The 12,713-nt window shown below is 44.1% G+C and overlaps 1 protein-coding gene across 1 annotated transcript in view; it reads right to left on the bottom strand.

Annotated features, from left to right (window-relative positions):
* Positions 1 to 4,981, bottom strand: part of SNX20 (sorting nexin 20) — a 66,034-nt gene extending 61,053 nt beyond the window's left edge. Inside the window, exon 1 of the mRNA XM_040328705.1 lies at positions 4,905 to 4,981. The gene's annotated coding sequence lies outside the window, so the exon portion shown is untranslated. The remainder of the gene's footprint in view (positions 1 to 4,904) is intronic.
* Positions 4,982 to 12,713: the final 7,732 nt, after the last annotated feature.

Here is a 12,713-nt window from a genome sequence, read left to right as displayed (position 1 = left end):
AATTAACCCCTCTTATTTGATCTGTGAAATATACCATTGAAAGCATTTTGTTGTGTTTGTTTGATGAGTGAACAAAAAATAACTGTTCATCCTGCTAGAAATCTTTCTATCTGATAACTTCCTGTGCACTCTTGCCTGTGTTGCATTCTTTATCAGTTATATCTCAGTTATAGCCCAGTTATATTTTTGACAGCTATCACTAAAAATTACAGAACACCTGTGGGCGAGACCTACTTGCCCTGGCATGCACCGGTCTGTGATGTCAAAAGTAGGAGGTGCCACTAGGTGATGTCTGCAGGTGGCCCCACCCCTTATCTATATAAGAACTGTCAAATGGCGGAGCCTGCAGGATGGCGGAGTGTTTTTTTCTTTTTCGTGTCAGCAGTGTGGCATGATTGATAATGGATTTACATCAGGGGATACTTTTTCTTTTTTTTTTTTTAATAAAGGGAATTGTTAAAAATTGTCTGTGTTTTTATTACCTTTTGACACTTTTTTTGGTGAATGGGTAGGGGTATGTACCCCATACTCACATGGTGGGGGGTGTAATCTTTGGACCCTCTTGTTAAAGGGGGCTTCCAGATTCTGATAATGCCCCCACCTGCATAGTCCCACAACCACCGATCAGGGTTGTGCCAATCAACATGGGGACAAAGTGCTTTGGGGCAGGGGGGTATTTTGAGGGTATAGGCCTGGTATGGTTCGGAAGGAAGGGGGAGGGGGGGGGGGTCAGGCTGCAATTGACAGCTGATGACTCATCAGTTGGTAACCACTTCAGCCCCAGAAGATTAGGCCCCTTAATAACCAGAGCAGTTTTTTGCGATACGGCACTGCATCATTTTAACTGACAAATGCGTGGTCGTGCCACATTTTACAAACACAAAATTGACGTTCCTTCCCCACAAATAGAGCCATCTTTGGTGGGATTTCTGATCACCTATGCAATATAATTTTTTTTGCGCTGTAAACAAAAAAGGAGCATCAATTTTGAAAATAAATATATTTTTTTACTTTTTTGCTATAATAAATATCCCCCCCCCCCCCCGCAATTGTTTTTTTTTTCTTCCTCAGTTTAGGCCAAAATTTATTTTTCTACATATTTTTGGTAAAAAAGAAAAAAATCGTAATAAGCATATATTGATATGTTTGCGCTAAATGTATAGCATCTACAAAATAAGGGATAGATTAAATGGCATTTTTATTATTATTATTTTTTTCTACTAGTAATGGCGACGATCTGCGATTTTTATCGGGACTGTAACATTGCAGCGGATAGATCGGACACTTTTGACAGTTTTGACACTGATAACTGTATAAATGTCACTGGCAAGGAAGGGGTTAACACTAGGGGGCGATCGAGGGGTTAAGTGTTCCCTAGGGAAGTGTTTCTAACTGTGGGGGGGGGGTGTACTGACAGGGAGTAGAGCGATCGCTGTTCCTGATCACTAGGAACAGCAGATCTCTCTCTGCTTCCCTGACAGAACGGGGATCTGTCTGTTTACGTGGACAGATCCCTGTTCTGGCTCTCCGAGGAGCGATCGCGGGTCGTCGCGACCACCGTCCAAGCCCCCTAGAGCTCCTAAAGTGCTCAACGGTTAAAGCCCTTTAGTTGATTTAGGCTCCACTCAAACTTGTTCGACTTGTCATGGAACTGTGGACATCAATGTTGCATGACAAGTCCTTCCCCATGTTTTCCAACGATACCCATTCATATATGCGCAAACTTAAAGTTTCAGCAACTTCAAAGTAGTTGATGCACTACTTTGCTCGGACTTTCATGCAACTTGAGGGCCATAGACATCAATATTATCCCTCAGAAGTTGCATGAAAGTTGTACCTGAATGTTATACAATGCAACTTGTGTGCAATCAGTGGCAGTGCGTCCATAAAGGGCTCAGGAGCGCCACCCCTCTCTCTTGCACCGCTTTATCACCATAGATCTAGGGTTGCTGCTGACACCCCCTATTCAGGTGTCCGGACCCTTTTTGGGTGCAGGGCACCTGAATTACAGTGGCAGGGGTGTTTTTTGGAAGCACCCGATTAGAGCCATAGGCTCTAATAGGCGACAAAAAGGTGAACAGCGGGCGCCATACTGGGCGTTCACTGTTCACTCAGCTGTGTGGAAGGAATTCACTTTGCTAACACTGAACCGCCTCTCAGCCAGGTCTGTTACCGGTCACCTGATAGGCGTACAATCACAGCGCCTGACGTTTCAGCCAAAGAGAGGATGAAAGACGACATGAAGGACATGCAGGAGACCACCGCTGACCCGCTGATAGACAGGTAAGTGCTGGGCATCATCTGATGGGGCACAGTAGCGGCAAATGATCGGCACACTGGCAGCATCTGATAGGCCACAGTAGCGGCAAATGATGGGCACACTGGTAGCATTTGATGAGGCTCAGTAGTGGCAATTGATCGGCACGCTGGCAGCATTTGATGGGTACAGTGGTGGCAATTTATGGGTACAGTGGCTGTGTTGGATGGCACAGTGGTGGCAATTTATGGGTACAGTGGCTGTGTTGGATGGCAGTGGTGGAAATTTATGGGTACAGTGGCAAGGAAATTTTTCCCCAGTGGGGTTTTTAAGCAGCGAAAATTCCAACAATTTCAAAATTATATGTTAAAAGGGTTTATTAAATTAATTTTTGGACACAGTCATGATAATAAAAAAACGTTTTTTTTTTGAATCTCCAGTCACAAGAATAAAAATACACACAGTTACAAACACAACATTGCAATTACAGTTGTACATAACAAGGACATTTGACTATGTTGAATTACTGACGCGTTTCGATCCCTGATGCGGGATCTTCTTTAGAGGATTTATAGTTTTCTGTAATGGAATAAGTAATGAATTTAAATTCTATACCTAGGTGTATGCCCAATGGTTAGAAAACAAGAATATATAGTTACCAATCAACTGTGTTGTAGAAACAGTATTCATAACTGGAGTCCCACCAAATATATTAAAAGAGATCCCGGTGGTCTCCCGGCCGCTGAACCTCCCAGAACGCGGTGCCGCCAAGCCGTGTGCGACTTGCAGAGAGTCATGCTAGAGAGAAAGGCACCCCTTGGGGTGCGCACGAGGGTACGATCGGCACCTATAGTAAAGCATCAAGGGTGTTATTATAGGATGCATTGTTGATGCTTCCATACAAATTGTATTGGTTTGAAATGGTATATGGATGGACCAACAGTATACAAAAATATGCGCTAACATTTTTTTCTATATGTAGCGCTACCCCCGAAGGAGCCGCTGGTTGTTGGGATCGGCGTATTAAGTTACCTCAGTGTTGTCTAGGGGTGTAATTGATGAGTGGAGTAGAGTAGTGAACGAATGTCCAGTCAATAAATAAGGTTTTCAAATGCTTTATTTCCGGCCCAACATAGCCAACATCAACATGGAGTAGGAAGTAAAGGTTGATGAAGTGATAGAGAACTTGCGATATCAGGCCTGGATATAAGCAGAGCAGTCCTGCTCTCAGTAGCACAGTAGTAGTAGTAGTAGTAGTAGATACAGTTCGTCGCCACTCTAGCCAAAGTGGGTGAAGTGCCCCCGGACAGACTTCTGCCACAAGCCTGGCAGCTGAAGTGTCACTTTAGATTGCTGGGAGGAACAGGCCTCTGCCACAGACCTGGCTCTAGGGCCTCTGCCACAGGCCTGTTACTTGAATGAGCTAAATGGACGAATTGAGCGAATCCTCCCAGTAGATTAAGTATAGGTCACCGGATTAAGCAAAAGTGTACCTGTCAACATTCCGGTCACCAGATCCCCGATGGTTCGTTCAAGCCCTGTTGGACAACCTGCCTCCGGGTTCTCCTCAAGCCGACCCCCCATCGAACGACACCCAGCCTGAGATCTTCTCAGTAAAGTGGGGGACCCAGTAAGTCACTGGGGTCCCTCTCAGCAACATGGAACTCCGCGTAGAATGCGACCCCAGGCCTGGAAGGCCATAGCCGGGGTCCGTTGGATGCGCACACCCTAAAGGTGGGTGCCGAACCTGGAACCCGCAAAGAACCACACAAAATGGCGTCTGCCACAGATATACCCTCCCCCAGCATGCCCCGCGAGGGAAAACTCCTCTAATTAGCTGCTGGGGAAAAGTGGCTCTGCCAGAACCCCTCTAGCGCTACCTGTCGCCCAGGGGTGGAAAAGACACCCCTGCAGTGCAGACTGACCTACAGGACAGTTCAGGAATGACAGCAGCCCAAATTTAGCAAATTGGGAGCAAAATAACTCTCCCATTCCCCACTAACTTTAGCGTAGTGCCCATACTGAAAGTAAGGGGGCGCTACATATATATTGATATGTTGTAATAAAGTAACTTTTGCTAATTGGTTAGTGTTAATAGGGATAGCTAAGACCAAGGTTTCCATTAAAAATCAAATTCCCAAGGATCCCAGGTCAACCTTCCACCAAGATGGCGTCCAAGGAGGGACGAACAATAGGGGAAAAGTTACCAAGCGGCCTACAAGGAGTCACAGGTAATGGAGGAAGGAGTCCACATGATGGTCGGCATGGAGTGGAAAAAAAGGGGAAAGGGGAAAGGGAAGAAGGGAAGGGAGAGAAAGGGTTTCCTGCACCTAGGCTAAGTATATTATTAAAACATTTTTATTTAATATTGGGATAATATCAATTGATATATTAGTGTTTTACCAAGAGAGAGCGAGCAGAAAGGGTGTGTCAAAGAGTGAGTGTTACTGAAAGACTGACATGTGGAACTGGATCCAAAAACGCACAGGAGTGGAACCAGATCTCCAAACGTAGTAGTCATATTTAGTCTGCCATGCCCAAATGGATAGGCAGATCAAGGGTGGAGGAATCTTGCTTGTTAGTTGCTGGGGAGCAGTGAGGTACTGGATGTCATGCTGTACATTAAAGTAATATAATGGTTTGTTACCTTACTGATAAATTGTAAACAGTTCATCCAAAAGGTGATAGATCATCTAATGGAGCTAAAGTTCAAGACATATTGCACCAATCTAAAAGATAGGGACACGTATAAGTCAATGCAGCGGTACCTGTGGATCTGTTTGTTCGCTCATCAAGGGATGCTGGGGATCATCTCATGACCTGCCCAGTTCCCTGATTTTATATGGTAGGTGTGCTCTTAATTGAGCTAATTGCTTTGCCTGTGTGCTGGGAATACATCCTTAACCCCTCCACGCCCAACCAAGGACATATGGACCATACATACCGCAAAGGCGGCTCTCCCCTGTGAGCTCACTCGGTGTCAGTGAGGGAAGGTGTCCCCGGCAATTGCCATACTTCCGTCGAAAACACGTGGGGACATGGCGTCACGTGCACGCACGGCAAAGCCATGAATGCGAGGACGACAGCGGCCTCCGGGAGATGTGGCAGACGCCGCCAGCGAGGGATTGTCTCACAACCACTGCAAGGCCTACGTCCGCCATCCAGTGGAGCATTGTGAGAGCACAGGGCCCTGTGCTCCCGTCCCTTGCTGTGAGGCAGCATGGGAAGCAACCCATAGAGAATACCCAACCAGGTTGGAATTTAAAAACCCCCACTTTCCATATGTGTGTCTTTTTCATTTCATTTATGGGTACAGTGGCTGTGTTTCATGGCACAGTGGCTGCGTTCAATGGGCACAGTGGCTGCAATGGATGTTTTTTTTTTTTTTTTCAGTTTGTTTGCACCCCCCCGCCAAAAAAATTTGAGCACCTGCCGCCACTGTGTGCAATAGTTGTCCATTATCACTGGTCAAAGCCAAAGTCGTATCCAAGTTGCACCCATCTAAAGTTGCACCAAAGTTGCACTCCAAAGTCGGCACAACTTTGGAGTCGTACAACTGTGAATGGAGCCTTATAGGTTTTCTTCTGTTCTTAATTAAGCCAGGAGGTCAATACCAATTCCAACATTTTGCTACAAATCTGCCCCTTCCTTTTCTCTCTTTAAATCACTTGTTTGCCAAAACAAAGAGGGCAGCCCTGGGGGGTGACATAATTTAACGCGGATGCCTCATAAACACGACCATTTTTCTCGGCAGGAAAAAAGTTTTTCCAGACGTGGTTCCTCTCCAGCCTGACTTGCATACACATGTTCTTGCAAAAAAACATCCGACCAAAGCGCAGTGACGTACAACACGTACGACGGGACTATAAAGGTAAAGTTCCTTTCAAATGGCGCCACCCTTTGGGCTGCTTTTGGGATGCATACTTGATTCTGAGCATGCACGTTTTTTTTCCCCTCGCAAAAGCATACACACAAGCGTTTTTCGTGACGAGAAAAAAACTGACAGGAGACACAACGAGAAAAAAAGAGAGCTGGTTTTAATTTTTTTGCGGGCAGTTTTTTCGTCGTGAAAAACAGTCGTGTGTACAAGGCATTGGATTACACAGGCAGCAAACTAATACTAATTTTAGATTTTGCGCACTCATATATTGAATTAAGTTTAAATGATTTGTTCTGCACCTCATATGCTGAATTGGTCACTTTAATTTACACTGTTTTATTTTCATATTATCTGTTGAGATTTTTACAGGTATTTTGACACTTGTCGTTCAGTGTTACATTGTTGGCACAGTGTTACAATAACCTATGCATTTATAGATTCTGCGCACTCATCCATTGAATTAAGTTTCAAATGATTTTTTATCACTTATAGTTTAACACTGTTTATACTTGTTGCTTTATATATTGATTTATAAGGTATATGCTGTTGTCCAGCGCTACACTGTTTTTGCACAGCAAACTAATACAGTACACCGCTTCAGGTCGGTCCACACCTACCATGCCCCAATAAAGAACGGGTGCTGATCCAGCTGGTAACTGCCCAGAATGAAGGCAAAGTGGATGATCGCACACCTATGGAAAAAGAGTCAAGAAAGTCAAGAAAACATCACAGCAACCAGCAGAGAGACAGGACCTGCTGACGCCTTTCACGTCCGATGGCACTTACTCCTAACATGCTAGGACTAAAGACCATTGGGCATGAAACTCATCAACAGGTGCCAGTGCCGGCCCAAGACATGGTGCTGCCTGGGACCAAGAATTAAATGCTGCTGCCCCCCCCCCCCCCGTGCTTTACCTTAGTTTTAGCTGCACTTTTCGGCCACAACTTCTCCTAAAGTGCCCCAAAGATGCTGCTTGCAGGACTTTTTTTGGTAGGGCCGGCCCTGACAGGTGCTGTCTCTCGTTTTGGTTGCTGTGATGTTGTCCTGACTTTTTGGATTCATAATAAAGAGTTGGCTTTTTACTGGTTTGAGAACATCCTGTTCTACTTTACTGTCATTCTGAGATTACACAGGGTCAGGAGGACTGCAGGAACAGAGTGGTGAGGGAGTGCAAGGAAGGTAAGTAAAAGCAAGCCAGAGCGTGATCTACTAAAAGTGGTCTTGTCAATTAGCTGACAATAGCATACCTCCCAACATTTTAAGATGAGAATGAGGGGCACCTACTAGCAAACTTATGTAGGCATATGACACGCCCCCTGCCACACCCCCTTAAAGGAGAATTAACCAAAAAAAATTATTGAATCCACAAGGGCTTTTTTTTTTCTACCACTACTATTCCTTTATATTGTCTTTTAACATTTACAAAATTTACAAATGCCTTGCGGCCAGCGTAAATATGCACCCAAGATACGACGGCGTAGGAGACTTACGCCGTTCGTATCTTGGCCAAATCTATGCGTAACTGATTCTAATGCCGCGTACACACCATCACTTTATGTGATGAAAAAAACCGACGTTTTTAAAAACGTCACTTTAAGTGACCGTGTGTGGGGGAAAACGTTGTTTTATGTCTTCTAAAAACCGACAAAAAAAAATTGAAGCATGCTTCAATTTTATGTGTCGTTTTTCAAAACGTTGTTTTTTACTTCACAGAAATTGACCGTGTGTAGCAAAAAACGTAGTTTAAAACAACGTTTTTACACCCGCGCATGCCCAGAAGCTAGTTATGAAGCGAGCTTCAATGGAAAAACGTGGTGAACGTAACCTCGCTTTGCTAGAACATTGTGAGAAAAACGATGGTGTGTAGGCAACTTCGTCTTTGAAAATTGAAGTTTCAAAAACGTCGTTTTTTACTTCACAGAAAATGTCGTTTTTTTTCATCACATAAAGTGATGGTGTGTATGCGGCATTAGAATCAGGAGCATAGATATGACGGCTCACATTCGGACTTACGACGGCGTACGCGGAGATACGCCGTCGTAAGTCCACTGTGAATCTGGCCCATAGTGTTTATATATTTTTTACTTTCTGTTATAAAACATATGCATTAAACACATTTAAAAAATCAAATATCTTCATACATTTAAGAGACAATGTAATCTGCTACATGTCTTTGGTAAAAATAAATAAATAATCCCAATAATTGTGAATTAACCACTTGACCACCGGGCACTTAAACCCCCTTAATAACCAGACCAATTTTAGCTTTCGGTGCTCTCACATTTTGAATGACAATTACTCAGTCATACAACACTGTACCCAAATGAAATTGTTGTCCTTTTTTTTACACAAATAGAGCTTTCTTTTGATGGTATTTAATCACCGTTGGGTTTTTTATTTTTTGCGCTATAAAATAAAAAATACTGAAAATTCTGTAAAAAAATGCATTTTTCTTTGTTTATGTTATAAAATTTAGCAAATTTGTAATTTTTCTTCATAAATTTTGGCCAAAATTTATACTGCTACATATGTTTGGTAAAAATAAGTACAAATTGTTGTATATTATTTGGTCTTTGTGAAAGTTATAGAGTCCACAAGCTATGGTGCCAATATCTGAAAATTGATCACACCTGAAGTACTGACGGCCTATCTCATTTCTTGAGACCCTAATGCCCCATACAGACGGTCATTTTTTGTGATGAAAAAAAAATGACGTTTGAAGTGATGAAAAAAAACGACATTTTTGAAACTTCATTTTCAAAAACGATGTGGCATACACACCATCATTTTGAAAAATGATGAACAAAGTGACGGCACTCTAAAGGGAAAGTTCTATTCGCCTTGAGGCTGCTTTTAGCTGGTTACTTGTTAGTAAAAGATGATTCGTGCTTTTTTGTCTGTTACAGCGTGATGAATGTGCTTACTCCATTATGAATGGTAGTTTTACCTCCTGTCTCAAAACTTGCTTCTGGGCATGTGCGGGTTTAAAAACGTCGTTTTGCCCACACACTATCATTTTCATTGACACAAAAAATGACATTTTGAAAAACGACACAAAAAATTCGAGCATGTTCGAATTTTTTTTTTGTCATTTTTCAGAAGACATAAAATGACATTTTGCCCACACACGATCATTTTAATTGACATTTTTAAAAATGTCATTTTATTTCATCACAAAAAATGACCGTCTGTACGCGGCATCAGGCCCCTTTCACATGTGCGGACCGTATGTCCGTATTTTCATCCATCCGTTTGCGGATGAAAACGGGACATACATTGGTCCCTATGTGATTGCGGGTGTCAGCGGATTAACATCCGCTGACACCCGTAATATCTCGCCTCCGCAAAGCTCTGATTTTGCGGACGGAAGAAAATCCTATTTTTTCTTCCGTCTGCGGATCGGATCGGATGAACACGGACACACGGTCCGTGTTCATCCGATCCCCCCATAGGAGAGAGCGGAGAAAAGGCTCAGCGGGGATATACGGATCGATCCCCGCTGAGCTTACGGACACACGGAGGCGGATCATTACTGATCCGCCCCGTGTGAAGGGGCCCAAACATGCCAGAAAAGTACAAATACCCCCCAAATGACCCCTTTTTTGGAAATAAGACATTCCAAGGTATTTAGAAAGAGGCATGGTGAGTTTTTTGAAGTTGTCATTTTTTCCCACAATTCTTTGCAAAATCAAGATTTTTTTTCCCACTAAATTTTCTTATTAGCATGTTATTTCTCACACACAGCATATGCATACCACAAAATACACCCCAAAACACATTCTGCTATTCCTCCCGAGTATGGCGATACCACATGTGTGAGACTTTTACACAGCGTGGCCACATACAGAGGCCCAACATGAAGGGAGCACCTTCAGGCGTTCTAAAGCACCCAGGCCAATTCTGACATTTCTCTCCTACATGGAAAAATCATCATTTATTTGCTAGAAAATTACATAGAACCCCAAAACATTATATATGCTTTTTTAGAAAAGACCCTAGAGAATACAATGGCGGTCGTTGCAACTTTTTATCGTGCACGGTATTTGCACAGCAATTTTTCAAACGTGTTTTTTTTGGAAATAAAATAGTTTTGTGCTTTTAAAAAAGCAAAAACATTAAAGTTTGCCCAATGTTTTTGCATAATATGAGAGATGAAGTTACGCCGAGTAAATAGATACCCAACATGTCACCCTTCAAAATTGCACACGCTTGTGGAATGGCGCCAAACTTCGCTACTTAAAAATACCCATAGGTGACACTTTAAATATTTTTACTGGTTACATCTTTTTAGTTGGAGAAGAGGTCTAGGGCCAAAATGATTGCTCTCGCTCTAACGTTCGCAGCGATACCTCACATGTGTGGTTTGAACACAGTTTTCATAAGTGGGCGGGACTTACGTGTTCGTTCGCTTCTGTATACGAGCACACGGGAACAGGGGCGCTTTCAATTTTTTTTATTGTTCATTTTACTTTATTTATTTTAGTTTGACACGTTTTTCCCCAAAAATAAATGTTTTGATCACTTTTATTCCTATTACAAGGAATGTAAACATCCCTTGTAATAGGAATATAGTATGACAGGTCCTCTTTACAGTGAGATAAGGGGTCAATAAGACCCCACATCTCACCTCTAGGCTGGGAAGCCTGAAATAAATAAAAAAATAAAAAACGATCCTGGCTTTGATCGTAGCGGTGAGTCGGAAGAAGCACCGGAGGGCGACAGGAGGGGGGGGCATCCCCTTTCACCTCCCGTAAGAATGATCAGGAGGCAGAACAGCCACCATGATCATTCTTATGGTGTAGAGAATCGCCAGCTGAAAAAGATGATATCTGAATGATGCCTGTAGCTGCAGGCATCATTCAGATATCCCTGCACAAAGTCAAGGACGTCATATGACGGCTGGAGGGCAGGAAGTGGTTAAAACGCATTTTTTTCCAGAGTATTTTCCGGGTATTGCAGAGTATTGGTCGGGTATTGCACAGTATTGGCTGGGTATTGCAGAGTATTGGCCGGGGTATTGCAGAGTATTGGCCGGGGTATTGCAGAGTATTGTGCGGGGGTATTGCAGAGTATTGTGCGGGGGTATTGCAGAGTACTGGCAGGGGTATTGCAGAGTACTGGCAGGGGTATTGCAGAGTATTGGCCGGGGGTATTGCAGAGTACTGGCAGGGGTATTGCAGAGTATTGTGCGGAGGTCATGCAGAGTATTGTGCGGGGGTATTGCAGAGTATTGTGCGGCGGGGGTATTGCAGAGTATTGTGCGGGGGTATTGCAGAGTATTGTGCGGGGGTATTGCAGAGTATTGTGCGGAGGTATTGCAGAGTACTGGCAGGGGTACTGGCAGGGGTATTGGAGAGTATTGCACATACCCCTGTGGACTCTGATGTAAGGGGGGGGGGCTGGTGAACAGAGACCACATTACATCAGAGTTACCATTATACCAGAGTCTGCAGCATTCTCCCTTACATCATGGTCAGCAGCATTCCCCTGTACATTGGAATCCTCCTTTACATCCATGTCCACAGAGTTTCCCCTTGCACTGTAACTCTGTGTACTCTGGTGTAAGAGAGAACTTTGTGGACTGTGATTTAAAGGGGAACTCTGTGAATGTAAGGGGGAATTCTGTGGACTCTTGTGTAAAGAGAGAGGCTGCCTCTGGTGACTAAACTTCCTTACATCAGAGTTTCCCTTTACACCACAGTCCTCAGAGTTCTCCTTTACATCACAGTCTGCAGTGTTCCCTTTTACATCAGGGTCCCCCTGTCACTGTAATGGGGAACCCTGCAGACTCTGATAACTCTGTGCTTGGCTATTTAAAACTGACCTTCATGTAAAACTAGAAATATGTATTTTGCTTTCTCACATTGCTAATCGCACTTGCTACATGTCTGTAGCCGCTTAGCTGTCACCCCATGTACATTTACTGCAGCAGGCGGGCACTCTGTGCCAGATCATGTACCTAGTACGTGGTCTGGGGCGCATGCGCGCCATCGGCGACCTTCAACCGCTGTGATTGGACACAGCGAGAGCCAATCAGCGGATCTGGATACTCGATCTCTGCTGGGACCCGCCGATCATTCGGGAAAGAAGCAGAATGACGGTCTGCCTATGTAATCAAGGCAGACCATTGTTCTGTCAGTAGGGAAGGTAGTGATCCTGTGTTTCTGCAAAGTAGGAATATGGATCTCTGCCTTCCCATAGTACAAGAACCTCCTCCACAGTAACCAAGCACATTTTAGGCACACATTTAAAGGGGTTGTAAAGTCTTGAGGTTTTTTACCTCAATGCATTCTTTGCATTAAAGGGGAGTTCCACCCAAAGTGGAACTTCCGCTCATCGGATTCCTCCCCCCTCTGGTGCCTCAAAGACAGGTATCCTTCCCCACTTCCGGGAGTCTGGCCGTGGCCCTCCTCCTCCTCCCCTGGCCGCCGGGCAAATAGGAGAGAGGAGCGAGCCTTGCGCATGCGCAGTAGGGTTCCCGGCATGAAGCCGAAAGGCTCCACTGCCGGTTTCCCTTACCCGCAATAGTGACGACAGCACCAGACAGCTGATATGAAACATCAGCTGCGGTGCCG

This window comes from Rana temporaria, chromosome 11 (genome assembly GCF_905171775.1).
Source record: "Rana temporaria chromosome 11, aRanTem1.1, whole genome shotgun sequence".
NCBI classification, from domain to species: Eukaryota; Metazoa; Chordata; class Amphibia; order Anura; family Ranidae; genus Rana; species Rana temporaria.
The sequence above is the reverse complement of the archived record's forward strand: the minus strand, read 5'-3'. Positions and strand labels throughout refer to the sequence as shown.